The sequence below is a fragment of the Oryzias melastigma genome, linkage group LG20, assembly GCF_002922805.2.
Source record: "Oryzias melastigma strain HK-1 linkage group LG20, ASM292280v2, whole genome shotgun sequence".
Classification (NCBI taxonomy): domain Eukaryota; kingdom Metazoa; phylum Chordata; class Actinopteri; order Beloniformes; family Adrianichthyidae; genus Oryzias; species Oryzias melastigma.
In genome coordinates, this window is record NC_050531.1 from 13726597 (window position 1) to 13747281 (window position 20685).

Consider the following 20685-nt stretch of genomic DNA (forward strand, 5'->3'; position numbering starts at 1 on the left):
TATTGGCTAGAGCACAATTATTCCATGTTTTTTTTTTTCTTCTTGTGTCTAAAAATATTTTGTTGTGGAAATCAGACAATATTGACTCTTCTCTTTAAGAGTAAACATTTTCTAATATACCAAAAAATAATAAATAAATAAATAAAAAATGCAGCATCAATTAGCTTAGGTAAAAATGACTTCCATAAGAGCCACCGTTGCAGTATCAGTGTTGTGATCATTAAATAAAATACATTTTTGACCTTTCTATAAGCATTCAAGGGGCATTCAAGTTATACTCTTGAAATGAAACTGTGAAAAATTGCTCTGGGACAGTCTTGGTATATATCGCGATACTTATCGTATCATGAGACATGTATTGTGTATTGTCAGACTCTTGCCAATACACACCCCTACGTACATACAGAAAATATTTAACAAACTTGTATACATTTGAGTCGATGAGTTATTAAAACCTAGGAATCCCTGATTCCAAGTATCGTGCTCGTGTATCTGTGTACTTGTATCCCCTTTAGTAGCTGACACACAGAAGCAGATCAATACCGCAGTGAACTCCACCCCACAGAAGATATTTTGGATGATGACTGAGAGCATGTGTGCAAAGATGAGAAAAAAGGGTGTGGGAGCGAGTCGCAGAGAGAGAGAGAGAGAGAGGGGGAGTGTGCATGCTGCTTTGATTGGTTTTCTCAAAGCCATTTGAAGCTCTGAATGAGCTCATCCCCAGTCGCTATCTCAAGGCTCCAACCTCAATCCTGTCTCCTCCCCAAAACGACACAGCACAATGCTATCCATCTCCCCGTCTCTCATCCTCATCCCTTTTCTCATGCATTCTTCCAGCAACAGCTTACCCGTAAATATGCACTCTCCCTCTTTCCCTGTCTCCCCTCTGAGACTCTCGTGTTTTTGCCAAAAGTAAGCCTTGGACATGTACTGTACATTGTACACAGCGCTTCCAGAAGTAATTCAGACACTCACAGTGGGAAATTCCTTTATCCGTAAAGAATTACCCCATATACCATGCTATAATATTCTCATTATAAAACTTATGTGCTGAAAGGTTACACAGATCTCATTAAGAACGCAGACTGGTCTTCTGCACTTTCTTAATTCCATTTCTCCCTGTTTTGCTCTGTTTCATCAGTAACTGTTTTAGTTCCTTTTGGCAGCATTTGTCTAAATTTAAACAGGATAAGTTTCACATAAATGTGCGATTAAGTTATAGCCATCCATGTGATTTTCCATTAACTCGCCTGCACTCTGTTTTACAAAGATGTGCCCTGCATCAAAGCTCGGCTCTTGCTTCTTGAAAACAGACCGTGTTGTCGCAGTGTTTGCCACAACTGCAAATGGTTTAAACCCTTAAGGCGTAAGAATGCAAATCCCTGCCTCTAAAGTAGAATTATACTAACTGATGATATTTAATGCCTCAATGTCAAGGTGCCTTAAATGTAGTCTAAGGTAATTAAGGCAATAAAAGAATAGTAAAATGTGGAAAAAACTCTGTGATAATTGTTCACATTATGATGGACGCTTTGACAAAGGTTTTATTAGTGTTTTATTTAAATGTTATAAATATAATACATTTTTTAGGGATCAAACTTTTGAAATAATTAAGAAAAATGTTATTTTTTAAATATTTTTTATTAAATATCTTTTAAACTGCAAATGACTACCAAATATAAACCCTGTGACTGCCAGGTCACATTATTTAATGGCCCCTCATCTGACATAACCACAACAAAAGTCTAAAAGTGACATTTGATTCTTCTTGACCGTAGGTCGTATTGTAAAAAGAGTTGACAACATCAATCATGTTGTTTAAAAGAAAACCCTGTAGGTTTAGCCACAAGTGAAACACAACTATTCAATGATATCTGACTGACAGCTTTGCTTTATTGTGATCATCAAAACAGATATAACAGCGTGTTTTATAAGTGTTTTGCACAACAGCCAGAGCCATAAAAGCATCTCTAAGGTGTTGCAGTAAACTGGATGACAAATGCTTTTATTTCCACATTCAAATACAGATGACATGTCTCTTTGGGAAATGATAATATGTTTCAACTTTTTAATTTTTTAAGTAGCCTGACTTGGAATCAAAAACTAGATCAAAACTAAATAAAATATAGTATATACATTTGTTTTAAATATATGTATTTAATCAAGTTTTGTCAAACCATTCAAATGTATTACATTAAATGGGTAATTGTATTGTGGAATTCTGAACTGAAATCCAATCAAACTGACATGTTTTGGGAGGGATGCCCCAGATTAGTCTTTAGAATATAAGAAGAGCCAGAGGAGTTAGTCACAAATGTTTCCATGGCAACCACCCTCTCCTCCCCATCAACTTTTAAGCATTCACACATTTGAGAGGCTCTCAGAGGAACATTTGCTGATGCTTGTAGTCTTCCAAAAAGTGTTTATTCATGGTTGATGTGTGTCAAATGAAAAGTTCAGCATTTAGCAAACATGAAACTTTTATATAAAAAGTTACATTTTACAGAAATTTTCAATAGATTTGTCAAAAAGCAAGTAACTTATAACAAACAGCATAAAAAAGATACATTTCAGCAAATATAAGGTTTACACAGCATGTTGGGTATTTTTTTATATTAAATTGCTCATTTCTTATGTATTCATGTATTTTGCCTAATTTGTTAAGAACTGCTCTTATTTTTTTTTATATTAAATGGTATCATACATGTTGTGACTAGAGCTACCATGATAATAATACGTGTTAGTGTTACTCTCAATATTAAGCTGTATGCCTTTTTATCATCAAAAGTAAAATAAAAAAAATGAAATTTGAAAATTGAGAATAACAAAAGGAAGCAAACTCTTATGGATCTGCTAAAGTTCTTAATAGCCCTAATTTATTTTAGTAAAGTATGGTGTGTATATTTAGCATGTAGTAAAATATTTTTTCTTGCCTTAATACTGAATATGTTGATCCCCAAAGCCAGTAAATATAGTTCCATGCCTAAATTCCCAGTGAAGAAGGGGAAAACTGAGAGAGGCAGAGAAAAAAAAAGTCCTTATCCAAAAGTGAGGCTTTTCCTCAATTAAACTCAGACGAAGTACAGAGAATAAATTGAAAAGGAAAATGATCTTAAAACCCTACTTTAAGATGGAAAGAATTAATATTTATATTTTGGACTTTTTTTTAAACTGTGGTTTTATACACTGTTGCTCTTTGCCTCCATGACCATGAGATGTGATGCTCACAACTTCCCTAAAAGTAGATCATCTGTAGCTTCTCATTAAAGTGTTTTTTAAAAGGATTGGCCGTGCCTGCTGTTAGTTTAGCAGCAGCCGTTCTATCTCACTTTCATCATTTCTCCTTTTAAAGACCATTAAGAAACTCAGTGCTCTTTGCATGTGTTGCAGGCACACATTAACACTACGAGTTTGGGAACTTAAAGCCAAAAGTAAACCGAAAATCCTTCTCCCAGTTACTGGATACCAGACATTAGGTGAAAAGAAAATGAGCTAGAAAAATATTTATGGAACTTTCTAGCCAATGCACGATATATGTGGGTGTATAATTGTATAATAAGCAAGAATTCTGTCCCTTACAGACGAGTCACTTCTGTAAAGACCCACTCCAATCGATACACTTTTAGCCTAAATGCCTAAAAAGTTTTATACCTGTAACCTCTTCAAACACAGCGCTAAAACACATCCGATTGTAGTGCGCAGCGTCTGACCGTCTAAATGAGACGTCTAGCGGTGTTACCGATCCCACAGGTGAGTATGCTAGCGGTACACACGTGGAGCATGTGACTAAAGTGTTGATTATCAAAGAAAACTGCAGGAAATTTTAATTAAAGGAGGGGGAAATAAAAATGGATACAGCCACTGTAAAATAATGAACAATAAACAATAATTTACAGGCTGAACATTAATATTATGTCTAAATAATAATAAATCATTTACATAAAATGTAAACTGATTTCAAATTCAGCATTATAAATTCTTATTTCCACATTCTTTGAAGTGAGAAGGTCATTTAATATTCTTTGCATTTTAGTTCTTTGTTGGAGCTTTGTTTATTTTTTTCCTTAAAATATATATTATTATTGTAAAGACACATTCATTTTTATTTTAATGTTGGAAAAGGCATTAAATAATATAATTTGTTTTAAATAAAAATAAATATTTGTTTTAAAAATATTGAAATATCATAGACTACCAAGGTAAAATGATTATTGCAATGTTTGCCATATCGAGATACATCGGTATTGTGAATCATGTATCGTTAATCGCATCGTATCGTGAGTCACCCTGAGATTCCCATTTAATGGGAACAAATTCAAAAGCACATTAACTTCCACATTGTGCCCCTTAACTTTACATTTTTGAGTCCTTTTAAACTTTAAAGCGTATTAACCTCAACCCTATTAATATATTAAGCTCTCAAACACACCACTCCAATTAAAATCAGATAAAATGAAACATTTAGAAGTCAGGAAGATTTTATTTATTTATTTCAAACACTGGAGCTTGCAAACTAAATCCTCTTTCATGCCAGCTTTTTACTCTAATTCAAAGAAACTAATGCTAGAAAACATGTGGTCCTATCATTAGATACGGTAAATCCATGATTGTAATCATAAATATTATAATACAGGTGTTTCTGTGATACTTTAGAGTGGAGAATAACACAATATTACAACTACCCAACACAGATTTTGCATCTTAAACCAAAAAGCAATAATTAAAACAAAATAAAGTCAGTTTTGTTTCTTTGTCATATTTGCTTATTGGCATCTATTATTGTGCACAATACATGATTCTCTCATGTTGCACAAAAGAAGGGGAACTCTGTCCTGCTGCAGTGATGAATGGTCTAATCGGTAACAGCAACACCTAAAGGGTGCTCTTTAATTTGATTAGGAGGAACAACAGCTGCACAACGGACAGCACATCAGAAGTGATGATAACAGTAAGCGTTTGCCTGGAGGCGACTGGAGCTCATAAACACAAATACACAACTTGCTAATAAAAGAACAAAGGACAGGAAAAAAAGAAAAAAAAAACAGAGGAGGAAAATATTAGAAAATAGAGGGAAGGAAGGTGAAAGGAGAAAGACAACGAAATAAAAGGGTTAAAAAATAATTACAGAAAAGAAATACACATAGTAAGAAAAAGGAAGACTATTAAGGTCAAAATGGCAGAGAAAAAGAAGGGAACAATGGTAAAAAAATATTTTAATAGAGATTAAGATGGAATAAAATATGGTGGATGTTTATAAAAGTTATGTTAATAAGATAAAAAAAAAGTAAGATAAAGGAAAAAATTGAACAAGACAAACATTGCAACAAGTAACAAAGGATCGACTGAAGAAAAGGTGAACAATGAAAAATGTTTGAAATAAATAAAGCATTACACTTATTACACTTTAAGAATAGATAGAAAGTTGGAGAAATTGCAAGAAATTCGAAGAAAAAAAGAAATACAAAATTAAAACCAAGAGGAGAAAACAAAAAGTTGATACATACAAATGTAAATAGGCAAAAATGAACAAAAGAAATTTAAAATAAATAAAAAAGGAGCACTTGAATGAAAATATAATTAATTATATTTTTGTCCAGTTCACCTTTTGTTCTTTGAATGACTTTTTGCAAATGTTAAACCTTCAGAAGTCATGTTGGGTAGAGGTGGATATTGAGAGCCTTTAATTCTTGTGTGTGAGTGTGTGTTTGTTTAATCTTTGTTTGAACATTTTTTTTTGTTCCTATTCTGTCATTTGTTATTATTTCTTTAAATGGGGAACCCCTTGAAAATGAGATGTTCCATCTCTAGGGGTTTATCCTCCCACTCTAGTTTAAGTTTGCAAATAAAATACAAAAAAATAAATAAATAAATAAGGTGGAAAAAAGTAAAATTATTAGTATTTGGAAATAACTAAAGGAATATGTTGATTTGACTTATAATAAACAGAAAAAAGACAACTGAAAAGATACAAGTTAAAAGCAGGAATGAAAAATCCGTTGTCAAGATCAAATGTAGGAGAAAAAAAAGAATAGTGTTCCAACTATAACAGGAAACCATCTAGGGAAAGGTGTGAACACATTTGGGGATGCAAAAGTGATTGCTAAATGTGTATTAATAATATATTTAGATTCCGTTATCCAAAAAAAGAACAAAAAAAAGGAGCTTCCTTCCTTCCTTCCTTCCTTTCTTCCTTCCTTCAGGATCACAGACCAGTAAACACTCCGGCTGTTTCAGGTCTTGTTAGTAGAATTTTTAATGCATCTTTTGGATGTGATTGATAGAACACACTCTGTTGTAGTGAGAAGTATTAAGAATGAACGACACACCTGTGGTGTAAAAATATAAAAAATCCTCTTCAGAAAAAAAAAAAAAAAATACTCATGAGTAATAAACCAGATGACAGCTATCACATGAATTTTAAACGATACAACTCAAATAAACAAGGGAATGACAGGTGAGATATCTGTCAAAAATACAGACTAAATCGTGCACTGGTTAATAATTTGTCAACAACTTTGCAAAAAAATATGAATGCAACATTTGGTTTTGTGTTTGACATTTCTGTTTTAAATATGATTCGTCTTATTCTCTTGAAAAAAATACATCACAGATTCACATGCACATCGAGACCTTGCTACAACAAAGTGAGCATGCGTATTGAGGCTTATTTTTAAACTGACAGAATAAAACTTTTTTGAATGTTATGAATCTCACAACAGGGAAATTATTTTGTCAGCATAGCTGGACTAGATTTACTGTAAATTCATATGAAGCAGTGATATTTTTGACTGGAATCTCAAGGGAAATTCATATTTAAAACAAAAAATATTATATTCAGGCCAATTGTTAAACCAAAGGTTGTATTCATAATTTGTTTTTTGCAAAATTGTGAAAAAATGCATTAATTTGTGCAAATTTTTTTTTCATTTCTTGACATATATCTTACATAAACACTGATTATAACATGTAGATGCTCTGGACATATGACTTCCAGCTATGACCATATTAAACAATGAACCCACACAAAGATATTGCATGCTTTTTCTCATGAGTTTTTAACGGGCACAGGTGGGCATGGATCATTTGCCAAGCGCCTTCTGTGTCTGTTTGAGGGTCTGAGTGACTTTTTAAGAGTGTAAGCAGCTGAAGAAATCTTCTCTCAAAAGGTGAAAAAGGGGTCAGTGATCTGATCCTCATTCACTGACTCTGACTTCTCTCTGCTGACATCCCTCCATCAGATCTCTCTGGCTCACATCATGACGCAGCACTGACATTTCCCAAGAACTAGGCCTTCTTTTGTTCATATAAAGCATAGAACAAGAACTAGACTAGAAAGTTGTTACAAAATAAAGGATAAAAAATATGTATTTTTAATCAATTTTATTAATATTATTATTGCTCTTCAATTAATATTTATTTATATAATTTTTGCAATGCTTAATGACGCTTGTATTGAGGGTTTTTACATTTTTGTCAAATACTGACGTAAAAAAAAATATATTTTTATTTATTTATTCTTCTTTTCAACGTAAAACGTTATTGCTCCCTTGCATTCAAACATTCATGCTATACTGGGTCGCATTACATAGAATAAGTATGTGTTATTTATTGCATTGTAAGAAAATAAACATATTATTTGTCTCATTTATTCAACATTATATTATATTAGCGCATTTGTCATTTAAATTAATCCCTAAATCAGATGCTTTGATGACATCTTTAAGGGTGATGAACAAAAAAATGTTCACTCCACATTAATTATTTTTATTTTTCCCTATTAGGGAATTAAAACTGAATGGGTTGCAAAGCATCATTTGGAACAATGCTGAATATATTTTCTTTATTGTTATCATCACATTTTATAAAAGTCACTTAGATAATTGCATCTGTCTTCGTTGCCCTCTGGCCACTTTGTTGTAACGATAAATCATATTATCCTTCCAACAAAACCTAAAGTATTTTTTTTATCTCTTGTTGTGTGTTTAAGAGCAGAAAATAAATGAAATTTTGAAGGAAGCCTATTAGAATATAGCTCTAAATGTTGTCAGTTTAAATCTTCAGTCGACAAAAAAGAAATCAATCAAACCCTTGCATGGATGCATAGAATATGTGTAATGCCATAAGCAGGACCGCCTTGAATCGTGGCTCAAGATGTAGAAGACAGCTTGATTAGGTCCGTGCTCAGTGAGCTTAAGCTGAGCCACAGACAAAATGTCATTTGGAAAATGTCACTGCCTAAATGCCAATGCAGCTTTCTAGGTCTGTGTGTGTGAAAATGCTGCACGCAAGCCGTCACACAGAAGCCAGAACGCAGAAATCTGCAAACTTGATGCTGATCAGTTGGCAGAATGAGCTTGTCTAGGGATGATGTCGATCCGCTGAAGTGTTTCTACAGATTTACTAATGAACCTCCAAAGATTTGTTTTTTGGATTAAATCTAAAAGAAAAAATGAGTACAACTACATACATACATATATACTGTGTGTGCAATATTTGCGATGCATGTTAAACGTCCACAATGAAAATTAGATTTCTTCAATTTTGTATTTAAAAGACACTCAGTTTAACTTAAAGTGGTTTCAAGGGGGTTGTAATTCCAAATTTCTTAAATAAGCTGATAAAGTAAGAGAAACGTATCCATACAAACTTATCTCAACACTCTGTCATCGCACCCTTGAGCAAGACGTTTGCTTTAATTGGGATAAAGTGAAGCAACATTTAATAGCGGGTAACTTTGGCAGTAGTATGAAGCTCTCAGGTGAAACTCTGCCAAAGGCTTTTTCCTTGAAGGAGGCTGATTTAAAAAAAAAAAGAGCAAGCATGCTCAGCAAAGGTCCTCCATGGACAATGGATTAAAAAAACTCAATTATTCTAAGAGTCTTCCCGACTTCTCTGTCAGCTATTTTGTCTATGTACGTCCTCTATCTCCACTACCCACTGGGACAGGGGACACCCACATAACCCTGAAGGTCATCCATCCACTGCAAGTCACTAACACTTGTTTTGATAGATTAGCCTGTGCAAGTCAACCCTCTATGCCCAGGAGGCAGAAATATGCAGGTGGGGCATGTTTGAGATTAACTATCCGGTTCCATTGAAATAGTGGGTTAAAATTCACTGTTATATGAGACGTGGTAAAGCTTGACCAAACAGTGGCAGAATTACCAAAAGTATTGGTTTATCCATCCAAATGACCAGAATCAGGTCACTTGGCCTGGCCACAGATGTATAAAATCCAGCATTCAGGCATGAAGACTGTTTTTTACAAACATTAGTGAATGAATGGGCCACTCTCAGGAGCTCGGTGAATTCCAGCGTGAAACTGTTATAGGATGCCACCTGTGCAACAAATCCAGTCAACTGTAAGCTCTATCATAACAAATGGAAGAGTTTGGGAACAACAGCAACTCAGCCACCAAGTGGTAGACCACATAAAATGACGGAGAGGGGTCGACCTGATGCTGAAGTCCAAAGAGGTTGCCGACTTTCTGCACAGTCAGTTGCTACAGAGCTCCAACCTTCATGTGACCTTTAGACCAGCCCAAGTACAGTACGTAGAGAGCTTCATGGAATGGGTTTTCATGGCTGAGCAGTGGTGTAAAGCACGCCGTCACTGTGCTCTAGAGCAGTGGAGACGCCTTCTCTGGAGTGATGAATCACGCTGTTCCATCTTGAGATCTGATGGACCAGACTGGATTTGGAGGTTACCAGGATGGTACATTTAGGAAAATGGAATGTGCCGGGTGTGCTTCTGGATATCAAAACATTTTGGACAATTCCATGTTCTTGTGTGAACAGCTTGTACACCAGTGCACAAAGCAAGGTCCATAAAGTCATGGATGACAGAGTCTGGTGTGGATGAAGTGGACTGGCCTGCACAGAGCGCTGACCTGAACCCCATAGAACACCTTTGGGAGGAAATAGAGCAGAGACTGAGAGGCAGGAACTTCTCCACCAACATTAGAGTGCGACCTGACCAATGCGCTTCTGGAAGAATGGTCAAAAATTCCTATAAACACGCTCCTCAAGCTTGTGGTTCCCAGAAGAGTTGAAGCTGGAATAGCTGGAAAACATGGACCCACATCATATGGAACTCTCTGGGTTAGGAATGGGATGTCACTTCCGTCCATATGTGAGTCAAAGCAGGTGAGTCAATACTTTTAGTAAATTAAGTGTACATAAATGCCTTTTTGATTGGATTGCCTGATTTAAAGCAATTTGATTACATCCTCAAAATTAAGGAGAAAAAGTACTTTGTGTCATTTGATTTAAAAACTAGGTCATCTTTAGGAGGGACATTGAAAGCGGATATACTAAAAGGAAATACTGGCTGATTAATGCTGATTTCAACATCTCATGAATGATTATGTGTTCATTTTTTTAAGTTTCTCATGGTATTACATCTTGCCTGTCGCAGCTTTTTATTCCTACTTAAGAGAATTATTGTGAATGAAGTGTGTTTAGAATTCTTTTTTGTCCAAGAACATCTGTCTATTGTATGTTTGTGCGTGTCTGTGGAAAGCTTTCAGACAATTCATACTGCAAAAAAGTATTTAGAACTGTTAATTTTCTTTACTTTGTCAGTCGGTTTTGAAAAAAAAGAACAGTTTTGAGTCAAAAGTTATTATTAAAGGAAATACCCATGCTAAACATTCATTTTTCCTTTCTATTTCAAAGTTTGCATTTGGCAAAATGAGTTCTTTCTTTAGGCTTTGAGAATTTTCTCTAAATATTATGCAATTAGACATTCAATCAAAATTGCTTGCATTTTCAGAACTGAAGCAGAAAGATTTCGATATAAAAATAATCCTTCTTAGTGGGAAATTCTGAACTCTAATTTAAGAGATCGCCCATTAAACTTATTTGAACTAAACAGCAGCACCAATTACTTTACTGTATTTTCTAAGTTGGATTATTAACATCTTTACACTCCAGACTGCTTTGAAACATAACCTTTAAAGTCCCACTCCAATCATCTTTTGATCATTTGTAAAAGTGTTCCCAGCGGCCTTTTAATTATGATTTTGCCATTTTTAGCCAGAAAGCAAAATCTTGGTGTCGCTTTCTAAGACATAGTTTCTGCAGAGCATCAGGAGTTTATCAGAAACTCACCTCTGAGTTGTGAGTGGGACTGTTGAGATGCTCTCATTTCCTTTTCATCATCCCTTTGTTTTTGCACACTCTCCCACTAGCTTACGGTCCCTCAGCGTAATATTACCAGAGAAACAAAAAGGGTGAGCAATATTAGAGCTTTTTAGCTGTACAATTTTGAGCCAGCTGCCAGCTCAGTTGAGGAAAATAAGACTTGGATACAAGTGGATGCATCTGAATGGAGCGGAGCAGGGACCTGGTGACCTACAGACTGCAGCGCCTACCGCACAGCTACAAGCTACAATTTGAATAAGAAAATACTCTAAAATGCAAATTTAAGCTTAATTTCTTTATACATGTCATCCATTGTGAGAAAAAATGTCTCCAAAACATGCTAAAAACACAAAAAACACATTTCAAAAGATTTTTTATTCATAAAGATGGACACTTTTTTATATTCTACATTTTGTTTGTTTGATTCTACTGAAAATTTTTGAATTTTAATGGGGTTTTAGTAAAAATACACTTACATTTTTGACTAACTTTAAGTATTTACAAGTTTTTACAAATATTTTGAAGTGAAAGAAGATGCAGTTACTCTTGCGATTGCAAGTGTTAGCTGACAGCCAATGTTGTTGATAACGGAGCAGCTACTGCTCGTGAGCGTGATTCATTCAATGTGTATGACAGATACAGTACGTAAATGCTGAAGCATAAACTGGAGCATCGAGCATGAAAAGGATAATATCACAGACAGACCCTTCGGCACATTCTGTGATGGATAAAGGGCTTAACAAGCCTCTCTGCCAGCTCTTTCATTTGGAGATAATTCATACCGCTAAAATCAAGCATTAACAAATTCAACAAAGCACAAGTGTGTGGCCCATTTATTGTGAACTGAATCGACAGACACAATGCCAGACATGTGATAAGTGACATCCAACCGCAAAAGGTGCTCTACAATTTTCTGGTGAAAAAGATGCAGTAAGGGCTTCTGATAAACTCAGTGATTGGTACAATCACCCTTCATATGGCTTGTTCCCACTGCTTCCTCGCAAACGCCCCACTCCATGTGTGGATAATGGGATGGCTCTAAGTGCTCCTCGTTGTCATAGTAAAAATGTGGAGTGTTTTCAGTCAGAGGCAGTAGTGAAGCAGACGTTTCCGTGTCAACTTAAATGTCGCTTGTATCAAGCTGGACTGTCTACGGCTGCTTTTGATTGGTCATGTTATTCTTGCTACAATGAAGGTGAAGATGGAGCCATTTCCAAAATATATTGCTTGATTTTTCAGTGTCTTTGGTTTCATCTACAGCAGTATAGCCTTTGGTTTCTCTTCTTTTGAATGTGTTTTAAAGTTTCAAAAATACTATTACATTGTACAGTTTTATTTGAAAACCCCTTTAAACATCACAAATTTTGTTAATATTAATACTGAAAAGCCCCTTATTTAACCACTGTCTCAAATTTGATCCACACATTTTTAACTATGTGTAATTGTGTAATAAAAAATAAATTATCAAAAAAATGTGCATTATTAAAATACATAATGTAGTCTTTGAAAAAAAATAACAATAGGTGAGTTATTCTCACCATAAAGTTGTGAAAATTAGCAAAACGTTTTCCCGCCAAAAATGTTTTTGAGATTTCATGGAAGCAGCCATTTTGAAATGAGCATGAAAAGCTATCCTACTGCCCCTAGTGGACTAATAATTTACTACAGGGTAGAAAACAAAGAAAATATGTACAATAGGCTTTTAATGTAAGTTTGATCTTGTTAATAAGGTAGACGTTTCTAATCTATATCAAATATGATACAACGGGTTAAGTAAGGTTAGTCTGTTTCCTAAGTTATTCAAGCTTTTTCTGATTTTTAAGTTATAATATCAAACACAGAAATGTTTACCTTTTTACTTTAAACTTTCTTTTAATTGCCGAAATAAATGAAATCCCTGTCAGTCCCTACAGATAAAGATCTGAACCAGATTTTTTTTTTTATTTTTATTTTTTATTTTTTTTTTTACTTGTCTTCACTACACAAGGTGGCACAAAAGTAATATCAACCCTAAAGAAAATAGACATCAGGAGGAGGATGAGCACCTGCACAGCATATTTAACTGGCAGAAAAAAATAAAAATGAGTGGATTATTTCAAGAAGCCCTTCGCGTAGCTATAAAGGGACAAAACAAGCTAAAAAAGAACAAGCCCCAAAGATATCAACTTATTATCATGTGAATGTTCTATACACAGGGGAATACAAGACTTTTTATTTAAGGTTCCTAACTATCAAATGGGTTGGGCTAGGCTTCAACGGCTGTCGTTATAAGCAAACTTTCTTCTTTTAAATATGGTTTCACTTTTGTGAAGTCCAAAACAAAAATAATCCACAACTCAAAATTTCCAGATAATGTATAGCTTGTGCTCTGACACTGTTGGAGAGATATAGATCCAGTGGACCATGGCCTACATAGAGCTAGCAACAACTGACTGTATAAGATCATTGGAAAAAGAGACTCCTCCCCCTTTACATTTCAAATAGGCAGTACCCGATGGCTCCAAGAAGCCAAAACCCCTTAGACTTCTATAGAAAAAAAACAGCTTCCATTCAGTCATAATATTTGTCAGAATAACCATTCCTACTCTGATACATTTTTAATACAATCTTACTAATTCTATTTTTTTTCAAGATATTATTTCTTTACTTCAAATTATTCAAATTATAAACTGACCAATCAGATGTCTCAACAGAAGCATGTGGTTCACATTGACTCCCACCTTGAACATTTAAACCGTTTGATAGATTTCCTCTATCTATTTGAGTTATACTGGTTTAGATTTCCAACACGATCACTCCGGATTGGCAACAGTAGTTGCCATAGAAACAAATCTGACCAATCACTGCTTTAAATTTTGTCTGCCTCCAAATAGTAGATTTTTTTTATCAAAATAAAAAAAATTGTTGGCTAAATTAACTTATTTGTGTTGGAAATATAATTTATTCGTTTTCTATGGGTGATGTCACATTTACTCAGTCCAGTGCTCTTATACAGTCAATCATAGCAACTCAAGAGACCACACGTAGGTAGTCTGTCATTGATAATCAGTGTTAACAAGGTTCATGTTTATAGTAGTTTTAAATCAGTTTTTGTTCATTATTTGATTTTTCCTGAGGACCTTGAACGCCACGCCATCCCATAATAGTTCATCTGACATCCCATAATATTGTTTCTCATGGGAGGGGTGCACGGACCCCACCTTTTAACCAATCATCTTTATCAGATCAGCACCTGTTCTTTTCAGTCGTCAGTCAGCCTTCTTCGAAGACACAAGCTGTGTCCCCATCCTGGGTTTTTCTTTTCTACTTTTCCTCTCATTTCATAGTCATGCGTCCATGAGAATGTAAGTTTACCCATTTTATGTTGTTTATTTAGTTATTCTATGGATGTGTGCTCTTTTCTCTGTACAATTTTGAACCCAGTGAAGTTAATATTCTTAGGAAATGATTGAAACTTTGTGGAATTATGTTTTACATGATTATATTTATTTTCGGGCTTGTGTATGCTGTATTTCATGTTTTCTTTACTTAATCCGTCGGTGTTTCATGTCGAGTGGTCGTGCCGCAGCTGCAAGCCACGTTCTCCGTTGCACATTATGGTGTGTTCAGGGACCCTCGTAATTCTAATGTTTAGACGAGAAAACAGCAGGCCTCAATTAAGTTTACATGTATGTTTGTTTTGTGAACATTTATACTCCTTTGTTATCATTCTGATCATTTATATTTTGTTTCTGTTCAATAGAAACCATGACTAAAGCCACATGACTAAAGCTACATGACTCATAACTAATATGGAACCCTGGAACTTCCAATAAATGAGTGGCATGAATGTGATCCGTCTCATCATTTGTTCTGGCCGGACAACCTGAGGAGACTGAGAATTTAAATCAGCACATACGTTACAGTCTTCTGAGGTCACAAGTTTGGAGCTTTATTCGCCAACACCTCTTTCACAATCAGTGTAAGGGTATGAGTGCATGTGTTCACATAGAATATAATGGCACGTTGGTGTATATTGTATCTGTTGAGTCCTTCTTTGGCCCTTAAAGCAAACTGTCTCATTTGTGGCTTTTGCAAACAAACAGATGTAATATCTGAGCTGCTGACTCCGCCACTAATTGGCAACAGAGAGGCTGTCACTGAAAGGAAGAGGATGACCGAAGCCATGTCATCTCATTAGAAAGAGTAAGTGAGGGAAAAAAACTGCGTAAAGTAGGTGAGAGCTGAATGAAAGCAAGAGACTAAAGTCACAAGTGTTTCCGGTGCTGGACTCTGCTTTGCAAACAAGAAAGCTGCAATATTCTGCATATAAGAGGCCTCTTAAATGGTCTCAAATGCAAAGATTTGCACACTTCCATGTCAAACACGAATATAAATAAAAACAAAAATGCATTTGTGATTCAGTCAAAATTATAATAAATGTTGATTTTGATTAGATTTGTTCATGCAGTTCCCCGCAATATACAGAACGTCCAAATTATTGACACTATAACTTATGTAAGAGCTGTCGTGAACAAAGCTGCATCATTAATTTTATTATTTGAAATAACAGTTTTAAATGTTCTATTTTTACATTTAGTGGTTTAATTACAAAGAACAACAAAATCCATTCTCCCTCTATAGAAATTTGCAAGATAAATGTCTGCCTTTGTGTGTGTGTGTCTGTCATTGTATCATTAGGTTGAAACATGGCTTGCGGCCCCCCTTTGAGGAAAGAAAGAAGGCAAAAGGGAGTGACAGGAGAAGGGATGGAAGATGACAGAAAGAGGATGATTAAAAAAAGAGGAGAATAAAGGGAAGGGAAAACTGCAGTGGATGACAGCCAGGGAGTCATGCAGACAAGGTGCAGGAAAGAGAGGTGCAAAGAAGTTTAAAATAGACTGGGAAACAAAAAAAAAACAAGATTTGAGTGGCAAAAAATAAATGAAACACAAATAGAAAAGGAAGGAAAGGTACATTTATGTTTTTAACCTTTTTCTTGCTTGATAATAGAATTTGTTTATTTTTGCTTTAAATTTTAGAGGCCGTTTGATTGTTTTAAAGAATCCAAAAAATATTAGATCAGTTTAATATTTTACACTAAACCACTTTTTTTAAACATCTCTTTTTTTTAACAGAGTAGCCTTTATATAACATAGCAGGCAATGTTGTATTCTCGATAAATTATTGAGGAATACATGCAACACAAACCCAAACCACCTTCAGCTGTCATTGAAGATGAAGAATAAAAAAAAATAAAAATAAAAATCTATGCATGCTAGTTTAGCCATTGTGTATGCAAAATAGAAACATTTCCTGTTGTTAGTGTCATTATCTATCACTGATTTGAAGCCGAGAGGATGATGCTCTGTCAGTGGTCGCGGAGGGGTTGATGAGTCACTGTCATCTCTTTCACACACAGCAACACTCTACATCTGTCATGCTGAGAAAAAACAAGGATAAATAAAAACAAAGAAATAAAAAAATATTAAATTAGAATAATTCTTCTCACCTCATAATGTATATTAAACTTTAGTCTGATGAGCGGATGAGACAAAGATAGACAGAAAAGTGGTGGGAGAGCCTGTAGGGTGAAAGGCAGACTATAAAGAATGCCTGCTTTCGGTTGTCCCTTAGATTTGTTATGTGACACCATCCCTTATACTCAGCACTTTCAGCAGAAAGGGACTGCAGGAGCCTCCAACCGAGCAGAGTGTACATATACACACCCAAGCAAACACAGGAATGCTCACGCAAACAAAAGAAGAAGACACAAGCTGCTGGAGGGTTTTTTTTTAGATTCCAATGAGGAAAATATACCAAACACCCTAAAGATATTCAGCCTCCAGATGCAAATTTTTACTTTTATTTTTGAAATGACTGAATCCAGACCTGCTTCAGGGTTTTAAATCCGCCTCTTGTAGCTTGTTAGCAAAAGTAATCAATACTTCTGACCCTTTTCTCAGAAATCCCCTAACTCAAATTGTATCTAAATCTAGGTGTGAGATACTGGCAGGGCATTCATGGAACACCATTAGCAAGAGGCTGCCATAGTATACAGAGACATCTTTGAGAAGTATGAGCTGGAAGACCCAAGGTCAAGATGGGAAACACCTCCGATGGTTGGTGGAACGATCGAGCTACAATCCTGTGGGAATTCCGGATACAGACAGAGAAAGTGATAATGATAACAGACCGGACATAGAGGTAGTGCTGGACAAGAAGCATATAAAAACCATAGTAGTAAATGTAGCAATCCTAACTGATGACAACATTACAGAGTCGGAACACGAGAAGAATAATAAATACAAATAGCTGAAGTAGAGCTGTAAACGCCATGGAAGGTGAAAGCAACATGGGTCCCCGAGGTAAATGGAACATTTGTGGTTGTGACCTCCCAACTGGCACATTTTAAGATCTCTGTCCAGACTAGTGGAGTCCAAAGAACAGCTACTGCACAAGACCTTCAAACTTGCTCAAATTTCCTTCAACTTGAAGAGATCTGAGGGAATCAGACAGCTCTAATGCTATATAATGTTCTGATGTGAGCCACAGCATCTAACAAGAGCTACCTTTGCGTAAATACTTTTTTTTTTACTTGTTAATACTGTTATAATGTGGAGCAGAGCGTACATTTATTCTATCCATCCATCTATTCCTTAACTGTCAAAAATCCCCTTTAGTTTTGTTACTATGTTGATGTAAAATCAAGATTATTGGTCAAAGCTGTTAAATTATACATAAATGTGTTTAAAGGTACAGACATTTGTATGAACTAATTGTTTTCAACTACATATGTATTTAAAGTTTTTACATATTTGCACATTTGATGATGTGCTAACATTTTCAGCACATCGTCAGCCACTATTCCTTCTAAAAAGGATAAACCTCAAAGCCATTTTATCTGCTGTGGTCCTTCAGTTGTCGCTTCAGAATGTAGTTCCTTCAAACAGTTTGGTCTGCGAGGAATGGGGATAGAATTTCATAAATCCTCTCAAAATTAAAATGTGAAGGAGTGGGTATTGATGAAAGCGAGTTAATCCTGCTGTGGATAGGGACAGGTGTGGGCTGTGAAAAGTACAAATAGTCTCTGAGTTAAGACAGCGTCCACTGTATGCACAGTACGCTAAGAGCTACTGGGTAAACAATCAGACAAGAAAAGACAAGTACACACTATCATGCACACCAACATCACTCTGCAAAAACACAGAAAAGTATATGTGGGATAATTTAGGACTTTATAGGTGTACCAAATACAAATACACACAACTTAAAAAAGATACTGATACCACACAACTGTTCAGAAAACTGTTAAGTTATGTACACACAGGGTAGGTGACGTGCTTTTTTTTCTATTCCTACTGTTTACTGGCACATGTCCACCACCTACAGTTGAAAGAGGCTTGGTACAAAATGTCAAAGTGGTGCAAATCTTGCCCCAGAATTTTTCAGTCCCCATTCAAATATATGAAAGACGTGGTGTCATATAATTCTGGCCAGGCACATAAAGCAGTTATTAATTCCTCCTTCATTATCAATTTTGTTACATAAAAGGAACACCATCCATACGTCATTATCAAATCCAACTCCCTGATTGGTCGAAGTTCGACCTGATTTACAGTAACTTTAAATTGTAGTGCACTCTGTACGTAAACCCAAAAACGATTGTGGAAAATTTAATGCAAGAGTTTTAAATCCCAAAAGGTGCATTTACGCAAATTTATGTAGACTTTTCATTGAGTGGCTGCTTGAACGTGCTTCACTCAAGGCGGGGTGAGCATAACTTTACACGAACAACACTAAAACACCTGACATATAGTTTCAACAAGTGTCGTAGCGCAATAATCACAATATATACCATAAATAAATTGCCAGAAAATCCAATAATGTATTTTATTTTTTAAACACACTATAATTGTTTGATGTTTTAAAAAGAAAACCATCTCTATCTCTGTGCTTTCTCCAACATGCATGGTTGGTTACTCATTGGTGTTTTTTCTGTCCAATCCAGATGTTCTGTTGTTCTCAGAATATTGAGAGGCCTGGGTGTCATAAAAACGTAAGTAATCTAATCTTGTGAGATTTTTCTAGACATGGTTGTTTTGTTTGCCCCTTTGCCTTGATTTGGAAACTCATTGGATTGATGAGTTACATTATATTTGGGCTAAAAGTGTTGAAACACTGGTTTCACACATTTGTAATTTTAGAACCTATTTTAACATGCAATAGAGAAGAAATACTTAAAACAATACTGAAAGAAATTTGATTATTTCCTCAAATCTGAAATCTTTCCCTACCCCATGGCTTCTCCATACCCCCACAATTGTAGGGGCATTTGTCATAGGGACCTTGCCGTGGAGGGATGCAGAGCCCCCCGTGCCGGAGGAGAAGCGCATTTCTTCATGTGGGCGTGCTCTGAAGCACAGAAATGTACATTTAAATGACTTTTTTGGGGGGCTAAATAGGGTAGGGGAGGAATTTGAATTTCAAAAACATGATACAAAGGTAAATCTGTTTGTGGAAAATTATCTCTAAGGTGTGAATGTGGGAGCACATGGTTGTTTGGCACTGTATTGCCCTGCGAGTGACTGTTATGGTGTCCAGCCTTTACCCTTAAAAAGCTGGATAGGCTCCAGCATCCTGTGTCCATAAACAGTAATTAAGCAGATTCTGAAAATTGATAGATGGATGCATGGATGAATAAATTGACAGCTTTATAGGGTCTTCACCTCTTAGGCAGCTATGGTGTCAACTGTCTTATTTGGGGCTACAAATCAAAGAAACATTCCCATGTTTTATTGATAGTTTAGAGTGCATTTTTACTAGGATGCATATGTAGTCTATTTTACAACCGCATGAAATGTCTTAATGTAGACTTTATCTTTACAATTCTTAATTAATGGTTTAAGAAAGAAAGATTAATGTCACACTTCCCAGACAGATATAGGATACCTGTTGAAGGACAAAACCTGATTTAGGAGTCACTGATGCGGTTATCCACAAACACACCCCCTTTCTGTTCTTTCTATGATCTGAACATTGTGTTAAGTGGTGTCAGGTGCAGAAGGGAAGCTTTATGGGCTCTTTTATCTAATTTACAAAGGAAGCAAAGCAGTTTAGCTTTTAGAATTTGCTCGAAAATGGAGGGCAGCAATAACAGCTGGAGATGCATCTCACTGCAACACGGAACAGCCACCAACAGCCCCTGCAGGAAGGGCAAGAAGCTTAGTTGCTTTAGAAATTTGTGTGAAAAATCTGAACCTTGGAGCATGCATATGTTGATTTGATATTTGTACGAGCCATGCCTTCTACACTGCAAGCTTCCCTAACAAGAGTTACCTCCCTTAGCAGTGTTTTTAGCTAAAAAAAAAAAAAATAAAAAGATTGGCAAGGGTTCAAATGACACACCAAGGAGTCTGAGATGTTCAGCCAGCCATGAACACTCCAGCTATCAATCTGTGAGGATCTAATGGAGGCAAGCTATATTCACATAGCCCTCTCAACCCACAGGGCTTAAAATATCTGTTGCTGACATCCTGGTGTCAGATATCACAAACCACC

At 35.6% G+C, this 20685-nt stretch overlaps 1 protein-coding gene and 1 long non-coding RNA gene across 6 annotated transcripts in view; one reads left to right on the forward strand and one right to left on the reverse strand.

Moving 5' to 3' along the window:
* Positions 1 to 20685, reverse strand: part of ctnnd2a (catenin (cadherin-associated protein), delta 2a) — a 301632-nt gene that overhangs the window by 195382 nt on the left and 85565 nt on the right. The window lies entirely within an intron of this gene.
* Positions 14201 to 16610, forward strand: LOC118600234. Its single transcript, XR_004949846.1, has 2 exons — positions 14201 to 14489; positions 14888 to 16610. It is a non-coding gene; the product is annotated as an uncharacterized LOC118600234 (long non-coding RNA).